We start from the raw sequence: 12,385 nt of genomic DNA on the forward strand, positions 1-12,385 counted from the left end.
AATAATAATAATAATAATAATAATAATAATAATAATAATAATAATAATAAATGATTCTGGGAACTCTGGCAGTGGAGCTTTATTGATTGCAGTCCCCATTTTGATCTATGTTTGATCAAAGGTATAGACATCCCTTTACTATTTATGTTTCCTCATCATCTAGGTTGAATCCTGCCCTGCAGGAAGACACAATGGCAGCACTGCTGAAAGATACCCATCCAACCTCTTTGGTACATATTTGTGTACCTCTGGGTTACTCAAAGCATAACTCTCTCTTATGTAAGTTTATCACATATAGGGAAAATTGGGGGTTTAAATGGGCTTTATCCTGTGATAGTCGCATGATCACAGTGAAGATTTTCACACGCACACACACTAAGATGGCTTATCCCAGGAATAACCAGCAACAAATCAATCACAGGGAAATTCCATGGTTATTTCTGGGGTAAATCATCTTTAATCACGATCATGTGTGAAAATCTTTATCGCGACCACTATATCTATATCACTGGATAATATCCATTTAACTTTCCACTGTGTGATAAAGTCCATAGTGTGTGTGTGTGTGTGTGTTCCACTGGTGCCACTGTGTAAGAAGTGATAGGCACAGCCTTAACCTTGTAAATTGACTAATTCCACAATGGGTCTGATAGTACTTATGTATATAATTTCTACAACGCCAACACATTCAACAGTACCATTTACGACAGGTGAGAACTGGGTTGCCTTTGGGCTGCAGGGAGTCCCTGAAGATGCCATTTCTAGCCCTCCTGTGTTTTCCAAGTGCCCCCCCCCAATCCATTGATTCAAATGGGTTTTTTTGCTGTCATGGTTTGCTGCCAGGTTTTCACGGCAAAACCACAGCTCTTGCAATAAGCTGTCTTTACTACAGCACTCAGAACGGATTCAAAAGCTGTCTCTGCCGTCAAACAGTGTTCCCCACTGTCTGCCTCATTTCTTCCTCTGTGTCTTCCAAAACAGAAACAATCCTTTCTGCCACCCTATTGCTGTTCGACTCCTCCAGTTGATGAAGGCGATGCAACCTTTGCAGTGGTGACCAGAAGTTGCCTCCAAAAAGGCCTCATTTTCCACAAGGGTTTCCTCGTTCTCCCCTTTTTCCTTTGGAATAGCAAGCAACCTGAATTAACTAAACATTTACTGCGAATGGGTGAGTACAAGGTGAGTTGATGCACATTCTTTTTCATGTATACTTGCAATCCAAGGTAGCCAAAATGTATCCACTCTTTGCTCAAATGTAGAACATAATACATATCATGGGTACATAAACATATTTCCGGACACTGACCCTTATTTATTATGCATACCTAATAAGTGCAATAGAGGGCCACAATGGATCAGCAGTCCATTGTGTTCTGATCCTCTTTGTTTTTAATATTTAGTAGCTAGCATCCTCTGTTGTGTAGTGGTTTTACTCATTGGACTAGGATTCCCGGCGTCCAGAGTTTGAATCACTACTCAGTCCTGAAAAGCCTCTGGGTGACCTTGGAGAAGCCACACTCTCAGCCTCAGAGGATAGTAGTGGCAAACACCCTCTCAACAAATCCTTCCAAGAAAATCCCCTGATAGATTTGGTTTAAGGTGACTGTAAGGCACAAATGACTTGAAGGCAAACAACAACAAGATACCAGTCATGATGTGTGTATGATAGGGACCTGGATCTTGGTGCTGAGAGAATTATCCTGATTACAACCATTTCCCCTACACTGTCATTGCCCTTTTGCAGGTAGTGTGTGTGTAGGTGTGTATATAAAAAGAACTAAACACACACAACCCCTATGAAATATATAGTTGTCAGGGAGGGAGGAGAAGATTAGAAAGAAAGTGGTGCTAGTGGAAACTCATTTCTGACATTGTAGTTCTGATCCTAAATGTTCCTTTTTCCAGCTGCTACAATTTAAATAGCTGGGAACAGATATTAGAAAATATGGACAGCTGGAGGGTATGAGATTGGTGGTAGGTTGGTGATTTCCAATTCTATTCAGTTCTGGTGCACCATGGCCAATTTCTAGTTAGACACTTGTGGCCACTGACCAATTGGACTGCCTCTGTTATCTTCAAGATCATTCTTTTACACCATTACCCTATATAGAAAAAAATGGAAATGTGACTAGTTGAATAGATTGCATTGTGGTCCTTTGCGAGTATATTTGACTGTGTTCCTCATGTTCATAAACAGTTTGGATTTTCTAGGATGTGGTAGCTGACAAAGCAAACATGAAGCCTAAACCCTCCACTTTTTGCTTCCACTGTTTATAAGCCCCTTGGAGGAATTGCAGCTGCTGAGGGAACAGTCTCCGACGTGGCATTATTTAATGAGAATGAGCAAGATGGAAAGGATTGCTTATCCAGTAGGGAAACGTTGCAAAAATGCAAGTTGGTTTTTAAGAGCTTGTCTGGCAAAGCTACTGTTTATGTAGGGTCACCAAAATGTCCTTTATTTTGCAGCATGTTTAGTGTTACACTCTCTGCACACTGGAGATTATAATGATTCCTTACGTATTTAGATGTGTTCAACTTGCAACTAAGAACATTGAATAGAAAAGACATGTGATTTTAAGTATTTGGTCCTTCAGGTGTTTTGTACTTCATCTTCCAGAAGCCCTGACCATTGGCTCAGCTGGCTGGGGCTTCTGGAAAAGGAAATCCAAACTCCTGGAAGACCAAAGTTTGACAACTACTGGTGTGGAACATTTAAAAACCAGATTGGGTTTAGTCTTAGCTTTAGGCTGAGATTCTATACAGTGGAGGATTTCCCTGAATTATCAGCGCTTATTGTTTGATTATACTAGTGTCCCATAATTATGCTATTACAAAGATATAATGACGACATTAATGTCCAACCATTGCATCTTATTTTAGATTTTGGAATTCCATGTAAGGGAGATAATCTGTATGATTTCTTTCCCTTTGCCCCCCTCCTAGCCCATTTTCTACAAACATAGTGCTAACTTAGTTGACATAACACCATACTTGTGTGACACTTTTGCACTACAACTATACAATTTTTTTAAAAAAATCCAAACTGGCCATAGGGTTTCTGGAGAAAGACCATGGGATGGGGTCAGAGTCTTGTTCATGTATAGGAATCTTGGATAAATTTTTTCACTAAAATAGGGGAAATGAAAAATCAAAATATGGTGGCCAGTCTGGAAATTGGTTTTGTGTCTCTTTTTCATCAAGATAAATGTAAATGTACATAATGAATTAACTAACTTTCTGTGTTTGCTATCTAGATTAGAAATAGCAGAAAACTGGAAAGGATATAATCTTCCTCCTTTAGACTGTTGAAAAAGCAAAATACAGTATTTGGCTCTAATGGAGAAATTGCCTTCCCAAATTAGATAAGTAGTTACACACAGTCACATGCAGATGCAACAGCATTTGGTTTTCTTTTATCCAGTGCATGAATCTGTGGGCAACTGTGAAAGGCTAGGGGGTTGCATTTGTTTCCCGGGACAACTTGATAGTCCACCTTTCCCATAAAATCCCTCCCCCCCCTATGGATAATGGGAGTATTTTCACCATGCTTTTATCCTTCAACAAATTATTTCTTTGTTGATTGATTCTGTTCCAAATTATTTCTATACTGTATTCCATTGAAACAGATCAATTAAAATATACACTGGGTTATATAGCAGTGGACCAGAGCTCAAAAAAGTTTGTTACTGTATCTGATTATAATTCCCAATAGCCATGATGGTTGGGGGATTTTGGGATGCAGTTCTAAAAGTTATTTTTCCAAGCTCTAAGAGATGTGGATGTCTTCTTTTTCTGCAAAGCAGGAAAGAAAGTGAAAACCAAGCAGGAATGGCATGCACAATTGGTCCTTCTGTCACCTTTGTGATATTTAAATACATGGAGGCCAGGTGGGTTGCAGTGTGAAGAAGGCCCTCCTCAAAGCAAGAATGTTATTAGACAGCATCTCCCATAATCTCTCACCATTGGCTGTGTTAATACGTATGAGAGGAGGTGCAGTCCAAGAATATCTGAAAGGCCATAGTTTATTCACCTCTGCTTATTGTGTGCATTCAGAGGAGTCCTTTGAGAGATCAGCCGAGTCAAAGCTTTGATGAAAAACAAGGTAAAGCTTCTATTAGTAAGATTAGGGATGAGCAAAGTGTGACTCATAGGTTGCATGTAGCCCTGCCTGCGGGTTGTCAAACTTTTTTTGCAATTAAAAAGAAGTTTTGCTCCCAAATGCCCCAATTGACATCTAGGTGTGTGGAGGACATTTCTACCATGTTTGGAGGCCCTTGGCTCCAAAGGAATAAAAAAACAAACAAACTTGTCCACTTTTTGGCCCCGATCCCCCAAATGGTGAATCTGTCCCCTAGAGAGCATTTGGGAGCATTTTAAAACGGTGCAATGTGGACTACAACCCTCCAAACTTTTCTAGAGCTATTGCGGCCCCCCTAGCCTACCAAAGTTGCCTACCCCTGAGTTAGTTGCTGCTGAAGAGAAGAACTCAAGACCTTCTTGCTTATGGTAGATGGTACCTGAGATAAATAATAATGAAATAAATAAATAAATAAAGTTTTTATTTATATCCCGCACCTTCCTTCGATCAGGGCGGCTTACAGTATAAAATTTAAAACAACAATACATACAATAAAATCCAAAATACATCACATATAAACAATAATAAAAAACACAGGCTAAAAGCCCCAAAGCCCTTCCTCTTGGCCACGAAAGAGGAGGGAGGCCCACAGGATTTTTAATCAGGGAATGCCTGTTGGAACAGGAAGGTCTTCAAATCCTTCCTGAATTGGGCCAGGGTGGTAGTCAAGCGGAGCTCAGTGGGCAGCGTATTCCAAAGGGATACATATGAAGCATATGTCTTGTTGGGGGCAAATTAGCTTACAGTTGTAAACCGCTTAGACACTGCTTAGGCGGTATGGAGCGGTATATAAATTAAGCTTGTTTTGTTTTTGATTAGGACACATTCAGGTTAAAGTCTAGACTGGAAGGTTCTCAGGCTGTATTGAACTCCTGGATGATCATTTCCTATCTCTTATAAGGATTACTTCAATAAGAGCTTACTAAATGAGTGATCAAGCCTGCGTATTTCTTTTCCTTTCCCTTTCTAAAAATCAGCTTCAGGAAATAATTAAATGAGCAATCTAATGTGTATATATTTTTCTTCTTCGTTTTTAACAAATCAGCTGCAGGAAATACTGATGCAGAACAAGACAATAAAGCACATTTGGATGGGGAGGATCAAAACTGCACCATTTTCCTCATAAAAAATCACTCTGCTTTTAGTTGCCCTGGTAAGAAAGTTGCAATGACCCTGGAGCTTTTTTCCTTTTCTGGATGGGGGCAATTTAGGACTTATTGCAGAATCCATCACATCTGAAGTTATAACTAGAATACAACTGACTGTCCGCTATTTACTTGTTTTTCATCCTGTGTTATTTTTGTTAATACAGTATATAAACCAACTGTGCTCCATATGGTTTAAACAACATATGAGCCCTTGTGTTCCATTTCAACTAGGATACAGCTACTCTAAACAGCAAGGTCAATAATTTATAACATCCTTTTGAGGAAGAAATGCACAAGGAAACATCTGCACTTCACAATCCCAGCTGGCTGGCTGCAGACCTGGGCTTTAATCCAACTGTAGTTGGTTATGAGCTTCCAGGTTCATAAATTAGTTAGAATAGATGTGTTCCCTTGGTCTCAATAGGATTTTTAGTTCTGACTAACCTGGCCTGGTTTGAGGTATAGATTGTAAGAACAAGTATGAGTATCACCATCAATACAAATCCAGTATTTTTCTTCTCAATATTATCACCCCTAATATAGTCGACCCTCCATATCTATGGATTCAACCATCCATGGGTTGAAAATATTCCAGAAAGATAACCTTGATTTTGCTTTTTTATATAAAAGGCACAATTTTACTAACCATTAGATCTGGCAGACCTGGCTTGGAAGGGCTAGCGCACATAGACAAGGCAAGTCCTTTAAGGCTGGAATCTGGAGTGTGATGGTGGGCAATGCACCTGGGACTTGCCAAAAGGTTGGGAATCAAAGGGCACTTCTCTCTGGATATGCCACTTCTTTGTGCGAGACACCTAAATTGATTGCCCTTCTATTTCCAAACAGCCCTGGCTATTCTTCCTCCTTGAATAATCCACTCAAACTCTTGAGAAACTGCCTTAGGACATGTTTCCTCCTATAAATATTCCCATTTAGGGCAGCCCCAAATTGGCCTTAGTTCAGTACAGCTAACCACCCTGTCCATTTCTCCCTTGACTCAAGTCTAGGCTGTGTGCTGAGCCAAACTCATTCACAGCATCCTCCAATCAGAGCTCTATGCCTGAATCCAGTAAAGTATCACCCTCTGCCAAACCTCTGAAATTGCTATCAGCTACCACCTTTTACATCATTAGTTCTTGTACGTGTGTGTGAGTGAGTGTCTTTGAGTGAAAGGTGATCTCCCTTGATGATGTAAATAAAACTAAATTAATTTGGAATCTGCAGTGTGGTTTGGAACTGTTATACATAGGCTAGACCCATGGATTTAAAGATTTACCCCAAACCCTCTTGCTGCTTCCTATTGAGCTAAATTAATTCTTCCACTGAATATAATTGTAGGTCCCCTCCTGGGACCTCATCATTTTGGGTAACACATGAATTCTCATGATGTGGCCAAAGTACGACAGCCTCAATTTCAGAGCTTGGGCTTCTGGGGAAAGATCAATCTTGATTTGCTCTAGAACCCATTTATTGGTCTTTTAACAGTCCATGGCATCTGCAGAACTCTTCTCCTGCACCACATCTCAAATGAGTTGATTTTCTTCTTATCAGCTTTCTTCACTAATTAGTTGGAAAGGAGCTTGGGACGGATAATGGGGGAAGGGTGATTGGGCACTTGCTTTTAGCTGTAAGAATGCTGTAAGTTATTTTTCTGGTAGGAATGTGGGAAGCCAAACTCTTGTAGTTGTTCCTTTTCAGTTTGTGGATGGGGTCATTCATCTTCCTCTTGCCATGTTGTTCAGTCTGAGAGGCAGGCATGGATGAAACCTCTCAGTGGCTCTTGACATTCTGGGCAAATTTGAAAATGTTTCTTTTTGGACTACAGCTTTCACAAATCCCCAATGAGAATGCAGATTTGTGGGAGTTGTAGTCCATAAATTATTCCCCCCCCAACTCTGGGCTAGAGTGTTCTTTTCTGCTCAGCAGATCCAAGGCAAATACTATTATGTGCATATTTTCCCCATGCATTACCTTTTCCATTTCTCTTCCTTGGCTATGAATGAGGGTAACAAATTATCTCCAACCCCCTTTTGTTTCTTTGATCTTAAATTATTAAGTGAGGTTTTACAAATGACAAGTTTTTTTTCTAAGATGAGGCAAGCTGACTATCTCAGTCTGCTCTTCTTTATGTACATAAGGAAACCTTTGAAGAGGATAAGAATCAATGGACATGTCAAATAGTCTAATCACAATTCATTATAAGCAATCTCTTTAATCTTGTTTATTTTTCCTGTATTTGAAAGTATAATCCTAAGCAGTTTGATACAGCTACAAATGACTGGGGATATCAATTTGTTCCAGCTTTTTGTTACTGTTAACAAAACTATATTTGTTAAAAAAATTGGCTAATTTTCCAAGTTCTTCCATGCTGGTTAATAACAGTAACCTTTGCTATGGTTCTAAAATGCAGGAACATGGTTTGGAATAATGAAATAGAAACAGATGCTTGGTATCTGCCAACTGAGATGCTGACAGCTTATATATTCTTAAGCAGCATTTTCCAAAAATAAATACATTTAAAAAGCAACAATATGCAGGCCTGGCCCTGCTATTTAGAGTTACCGGTAGGTAACTGCCTCAGTTGACTGATGCTGAGCAATGGGCAATGGCAGCAAAATGTTGAAAAGAAAAGAGCCATTTGTACAGCGGACCCTTGGTATCCGCTGGGGTTTGGGTCCAGGACCCTCCCATGGATTAATAAGACTTACATAAATGTAGAATTAACAAGTCACATTCATTCAATAGATCCAACCTCTGGGCTCCAAAGAAGAGTGAGAAAAGTTATGCAGCAAGAATTATAAACCAGAATTTGTTGCTAATTCACAATTCTGGCTTGTTAGGTGATCAACAAACCAGAGATTCCAGTTGAGATACAAATTGATTTAGTCACTTCCATTGGTAGATGGAATCAAGAGGCATCTTGCTTCAACATGTTTGCTCTTTCCCAATAAGGCAAAATTCTTAGTACTGTATAATCTGCCCTGTGCTGAGTTAACCTGATGCTCTCTGGTTTAATGGTAGATGCATAGGCAGGATGAAACGATGTGCATGACTTTACCTATATAGGGCCTGAGCTGTACAATGTTTTAGAGGTAATCTTCAATAATTTGAGTTCAGTAGCAAATAAGGAGCCAGAGGCCTGTTACAGACAGCCAAAATAAAGCTGCTTCGAGTCACTTTGGAGGTATGGTATTTCAATGATACATGTGTCCTAAGAGTCCAAAGGCCGCACCAAAGCCACGCTCCAGTCCTAAGGACTGGAGTGCAGCTTTGGTGAAGCTTCCAGACTCTTAGGACTCATGCATCATTAAAATACCATACTTCCAAAGTGACTCGAAGCAGCTTTATTTTGGCTGTCTGTAACAGGCCAATGTAGTTCTTTTGGAACTGAGGGGGCAAAAAATCAGTGAAGTCCTATGTAAAGTGAAGTTCCCAAATCATCTTGAAGCCCATTTTACTATATAATGAATCATCATCATCATCATTTATTCCCCACCTCTCCCTATGAATTGTGGTAACAACAAAAATTAATAAGAAGGAGCTAAAAACCTTCTTGTTTTGATTAGCATTCCCGGACGCTTGTCCTGGTTAGCTTCCCCCCTCTGGCAGCAGTGGCAGGCTGGCCAGAAATTGATTTTAATGTAATTTTAATTATTATTGTGGTTATTTTTATTGTGTTGTATTTGTATTATCTGAAATTGTATTGGTAGTATGCTGTACACCGCCCTGATCATGGGAAGGGCGGTATAAAAATAAAATTTTAATTATTTATTTATTAGACAAACAACACTAGTTAAAACACATCTGTTAAAACACAAATCAGTTTATAGGGACAAATAAGATATATACATATTAAAACAACCCACACTTAAAATTCACAATTTAATAATACTTTGGATAAGCCTAGTGGAAGAGACTGGTCTTTCATGCTCTTTTAAATTCCAACAGTGTATCCATCTGTCAAGCCTTTTTCTGGCAGGTCATTCCACAGTCTAATGGCAGCTGAAGAAAATCCAACACAAAGGTTAACAGGGCTTGGGGTTGGGTTGTGAGGCTATCGTGTCTATGAAAAGCTGGAGCTGGTTAACCACCCAAACCTAGTAAATAGTGCTTTGAATCACTGGGGTCACTTGGATCTCTATAGTGACTATGGACCTAATAACACTAGAATCCTGCTAAGAAATGAGATTTAAAGTAGATTTAAAGTAGAAAAAACCTGCAAATGCATGAGGTTTATCACACAACGTTTCTGCAAACCTGAAATAACATGAAAATAAAGTGTTCATCCCAAAAATAAAAAGATGTCATTTTTGTCCCCTTTATTTTTGCTTTATTTCAACTGTGTGTTAAACCTCCCGCGTTTGCAGTTTTTTCTACTTTAAATCTACTTTAAATCCTGTTTCTGAGTTAGTGTGATAAGGTCCAGTGTTAGATTAAGGAGGACCCTACATGGTATACTTGCTTCTTTAGGCGAATGCAACTCCACCCACAACAGGCAAATATATATGCTGTAGAACAAGGACCCAATTATCTATAGGGCCTCTCCTTTGTCAGAATTCAGCCTCAGTTCCATCACTGAATCCAGACATTTTTACTTCCTTGCCTGATTGGTGACATGACATAGAGGTACAGAGCCAGATGGTCTTCACATAGATGTCAAAGAGCATGGGATAGAACCTCATGGAACCTCACAATTCAAATGGCTTGGCGTCAAGCAGAAGTCTCCCCCCCCAGTACTATGTTTTGAAACTAAACCTGCATGGAAGAGGGGAACCACCATTAATTACTTAATAATATACCATGGTGTATTCCCCAGCTCTAATGCAAGAAGCAAGTCCAGTAAGATACTGTTGCAAACAGTCACAAAAGCTGCTAGGGGAAAATCAAAGAATTGCATTTTTTGTCTGGCTTCTTAAATGGTAATCCACCAGGAGAACAAAGGCTGATTGGATGCTAAATCCTAGTCTAAATTCAGACTGAAATGTGTCATTGTGTGTGGCCTGAATGCCCTAAAGGCAACGGCGCCCTGGCTAATACTTAGAAGGGAGACTGCCAATGAATATCAGGTGCTATAAGCTATATTTTGGAGGAAGGAACTGGCAAAACCACTTCTAAGTATTCCTTGTCTAAGAAAACCCTATGAAATTCAGGGGGTCACAATAAGTCAACAGGTAACTTGAACACACAACCTGTTCATCCAGCAGCACTTGAAGATCTACCACCTTCTTGAGGACTTTTACCCAATGTGAGATAATTTGACAATTATTGTTAGAAGCTACCAGATCCCATGAATTCTTCCTCCTCCCCCCAGTAGGAAGTGATCTTGGGTTTACCTCCTTTAAGGCATCTGGGATCTTTCCATCTCTCATCCTTTTGGGTCTACCAAGTCAATCCTTGTTGGAAGGGGCCAAGATGGATGAAGACTGATAGTACAGATTGTTGGAGAGACCTCCCCAAGCACCTTCATTGCATCTGCAATCCTCTACAATTGAAATGAACCATATGTGGGACACCAGATAGCCCTCTAGATATTTAGAACAGAATCAGTGATAGCATTTAGATTAGAATAAAAATGCGTAAATTTGTTCTCAAAATGTCTAGCCCACTTGACAGAGCAAGTAATCAAAACTCCTTTGATTCATCTAACCTCATATAGTTCATTCTGATTGGCAGGGGCTCTACAAATCCAGGATCTATTAATGATGATGATGATGATGATGATGATGATGATGATGATGATGATGATGATAATAATAATAATAATAGAATTTATTTATATGCCACCCAATCACTGGGAATCTGGGTGGCTTACAACAGAGGGGATAACAGAAGGTTCCCTGCCCTCAGGCTTACAATCTAAAAAGACACAACACAAAAGGAGAAGGGAATGGTGAGGGGGGAAGAGCATCAGGTCCAGCAATCTTCTCTTCCTCTGAGGCCTGGACCAAGGCAGATGGACTGGAGGGAGAGCTCTTCTTCTTCATTAAAGAGGGGTTTTCCTCCACTCTCTCACAGTACAGATACTAGAAGTCTATTTAATTATATATGTGAGAGACTAAAACTAGGATATTTTTGTATGCAGGCCAGGTGCTTTACTACTTAGCCACTGTCTAAGAAATCATATTCCTTGGATTCCAGCATAGAGATTCAGATATTGTGGTTCTTCCCTAGGTTTGTGTTTTGTTATCTACTCTCAGTTCCACCCCCCATTTTCTATGCCACCATATGCAAAATTAAAGGCTTCCTCTAAATGTTACAATGTAGTAGTTAACAACTAGTATATAGAATCTGTGAGTATAAAGATGTATAAGAAGGCTAATTTTAGGTGTGTCTTGGAAAACTTGTAAAAACATGTCTGTAGTTCAGTTTGCACATTTTAACAGTTACAAACCTTAACACCATGGATGGGAACCTCTGTTTTTGGGGGGGCCCTAATGTGAACCTCTGAGTTTCCCCAGAAGACCATGCTCCCTTCTCTATGCCACTGTTCTTAGGTGTTTTCCCATTTTTTGTATAGGGTTTCCTCATTCTAAAAAGTTTAAAAATTTTTTTTAAAGGCTTAGATACTGGCTGTAAGAGTTTTAGGCCTCCCCATATGAGCCTGCCCAAGTCTTATGATCTTCAAGTGAGGACTTTTCTCTCCATCTCATGATCCTCCCAGGGCCATCTTGTGAGGACATGGGAGACAGCCTTCTTAGTGGCTCTCCTAGGCTATGAAACTCCTTTCTATGGGAGGTTTGTACTCCTTTTCGTGTCAGGCAAATACCTTCATGTTTAAACAGGCCTTCAGCTTCTAACTGGTTGGAATAGAAGGCTGTGCAATAGTAAAAATACTTATTATGTGTTTTTGTGCTTTTAATTGTTTCAAATTTATATTTTAAAAGTAGTATTATAACTAGATTGACTATTAAATGTTTTTGAAAAAAAATGTATACTACATATCGTGCAAGGTCTTTTATTTTTACTTAATTAAAATAAGTAAGGGAGCCCTGGTGACGCAATGGTTAAATGCCACTATTGCAGCCACAAGGTTTTGAGTTTGATCCCAGGCAGGGCTCCAAGCTCCTCTCTGCCTTCTATCCTTTCGTAGGTCAGTAAA

At 39.6% G+C, this 12,385-nt stretch overlaps 1 protein-coding gene across 1 annotated transcript in view; it reads left to right on the forward strand.

Moving 5' to 3' along the window:
- The first annotated feature begins 987 nt into the window (after window positions 1-987).
- LOC121933001 (collagen alpha-6(VI) chain-like) overlaps window positions 988-12,385 on the forward strand; it is a 99,909-nt gene continuing 88,511 nt past the window's right edge. Inside the window, exon 1 of the mRNA XM_042472177.1 lies at window positions 988-1,179. The gene's annotated coding sequence lies outside the window, so the exon portion shown is untranslated. The remainder of the gene's footprint in view (window positions 1,180-12,385) is intronic.

The sequence above is a fragment of the Sceloporus undulatus genome, chromosome 6, assembly GCF_019175285.1.
Source record: "Sceloporus undulatus isolate JIND9_A2432 ecotype Alabama chromosome 6, SceUnd_v1.1, whole genome shotgun sequence".
In the NCBI taxonomy this organism is placed as follows: domain Eukaryota; kingdom Metazoa; phylum Chordata; class Lepidosauria; order Squamata; family Phrynosomatidae; genus Sceloporus; species Sceloporus undulatus.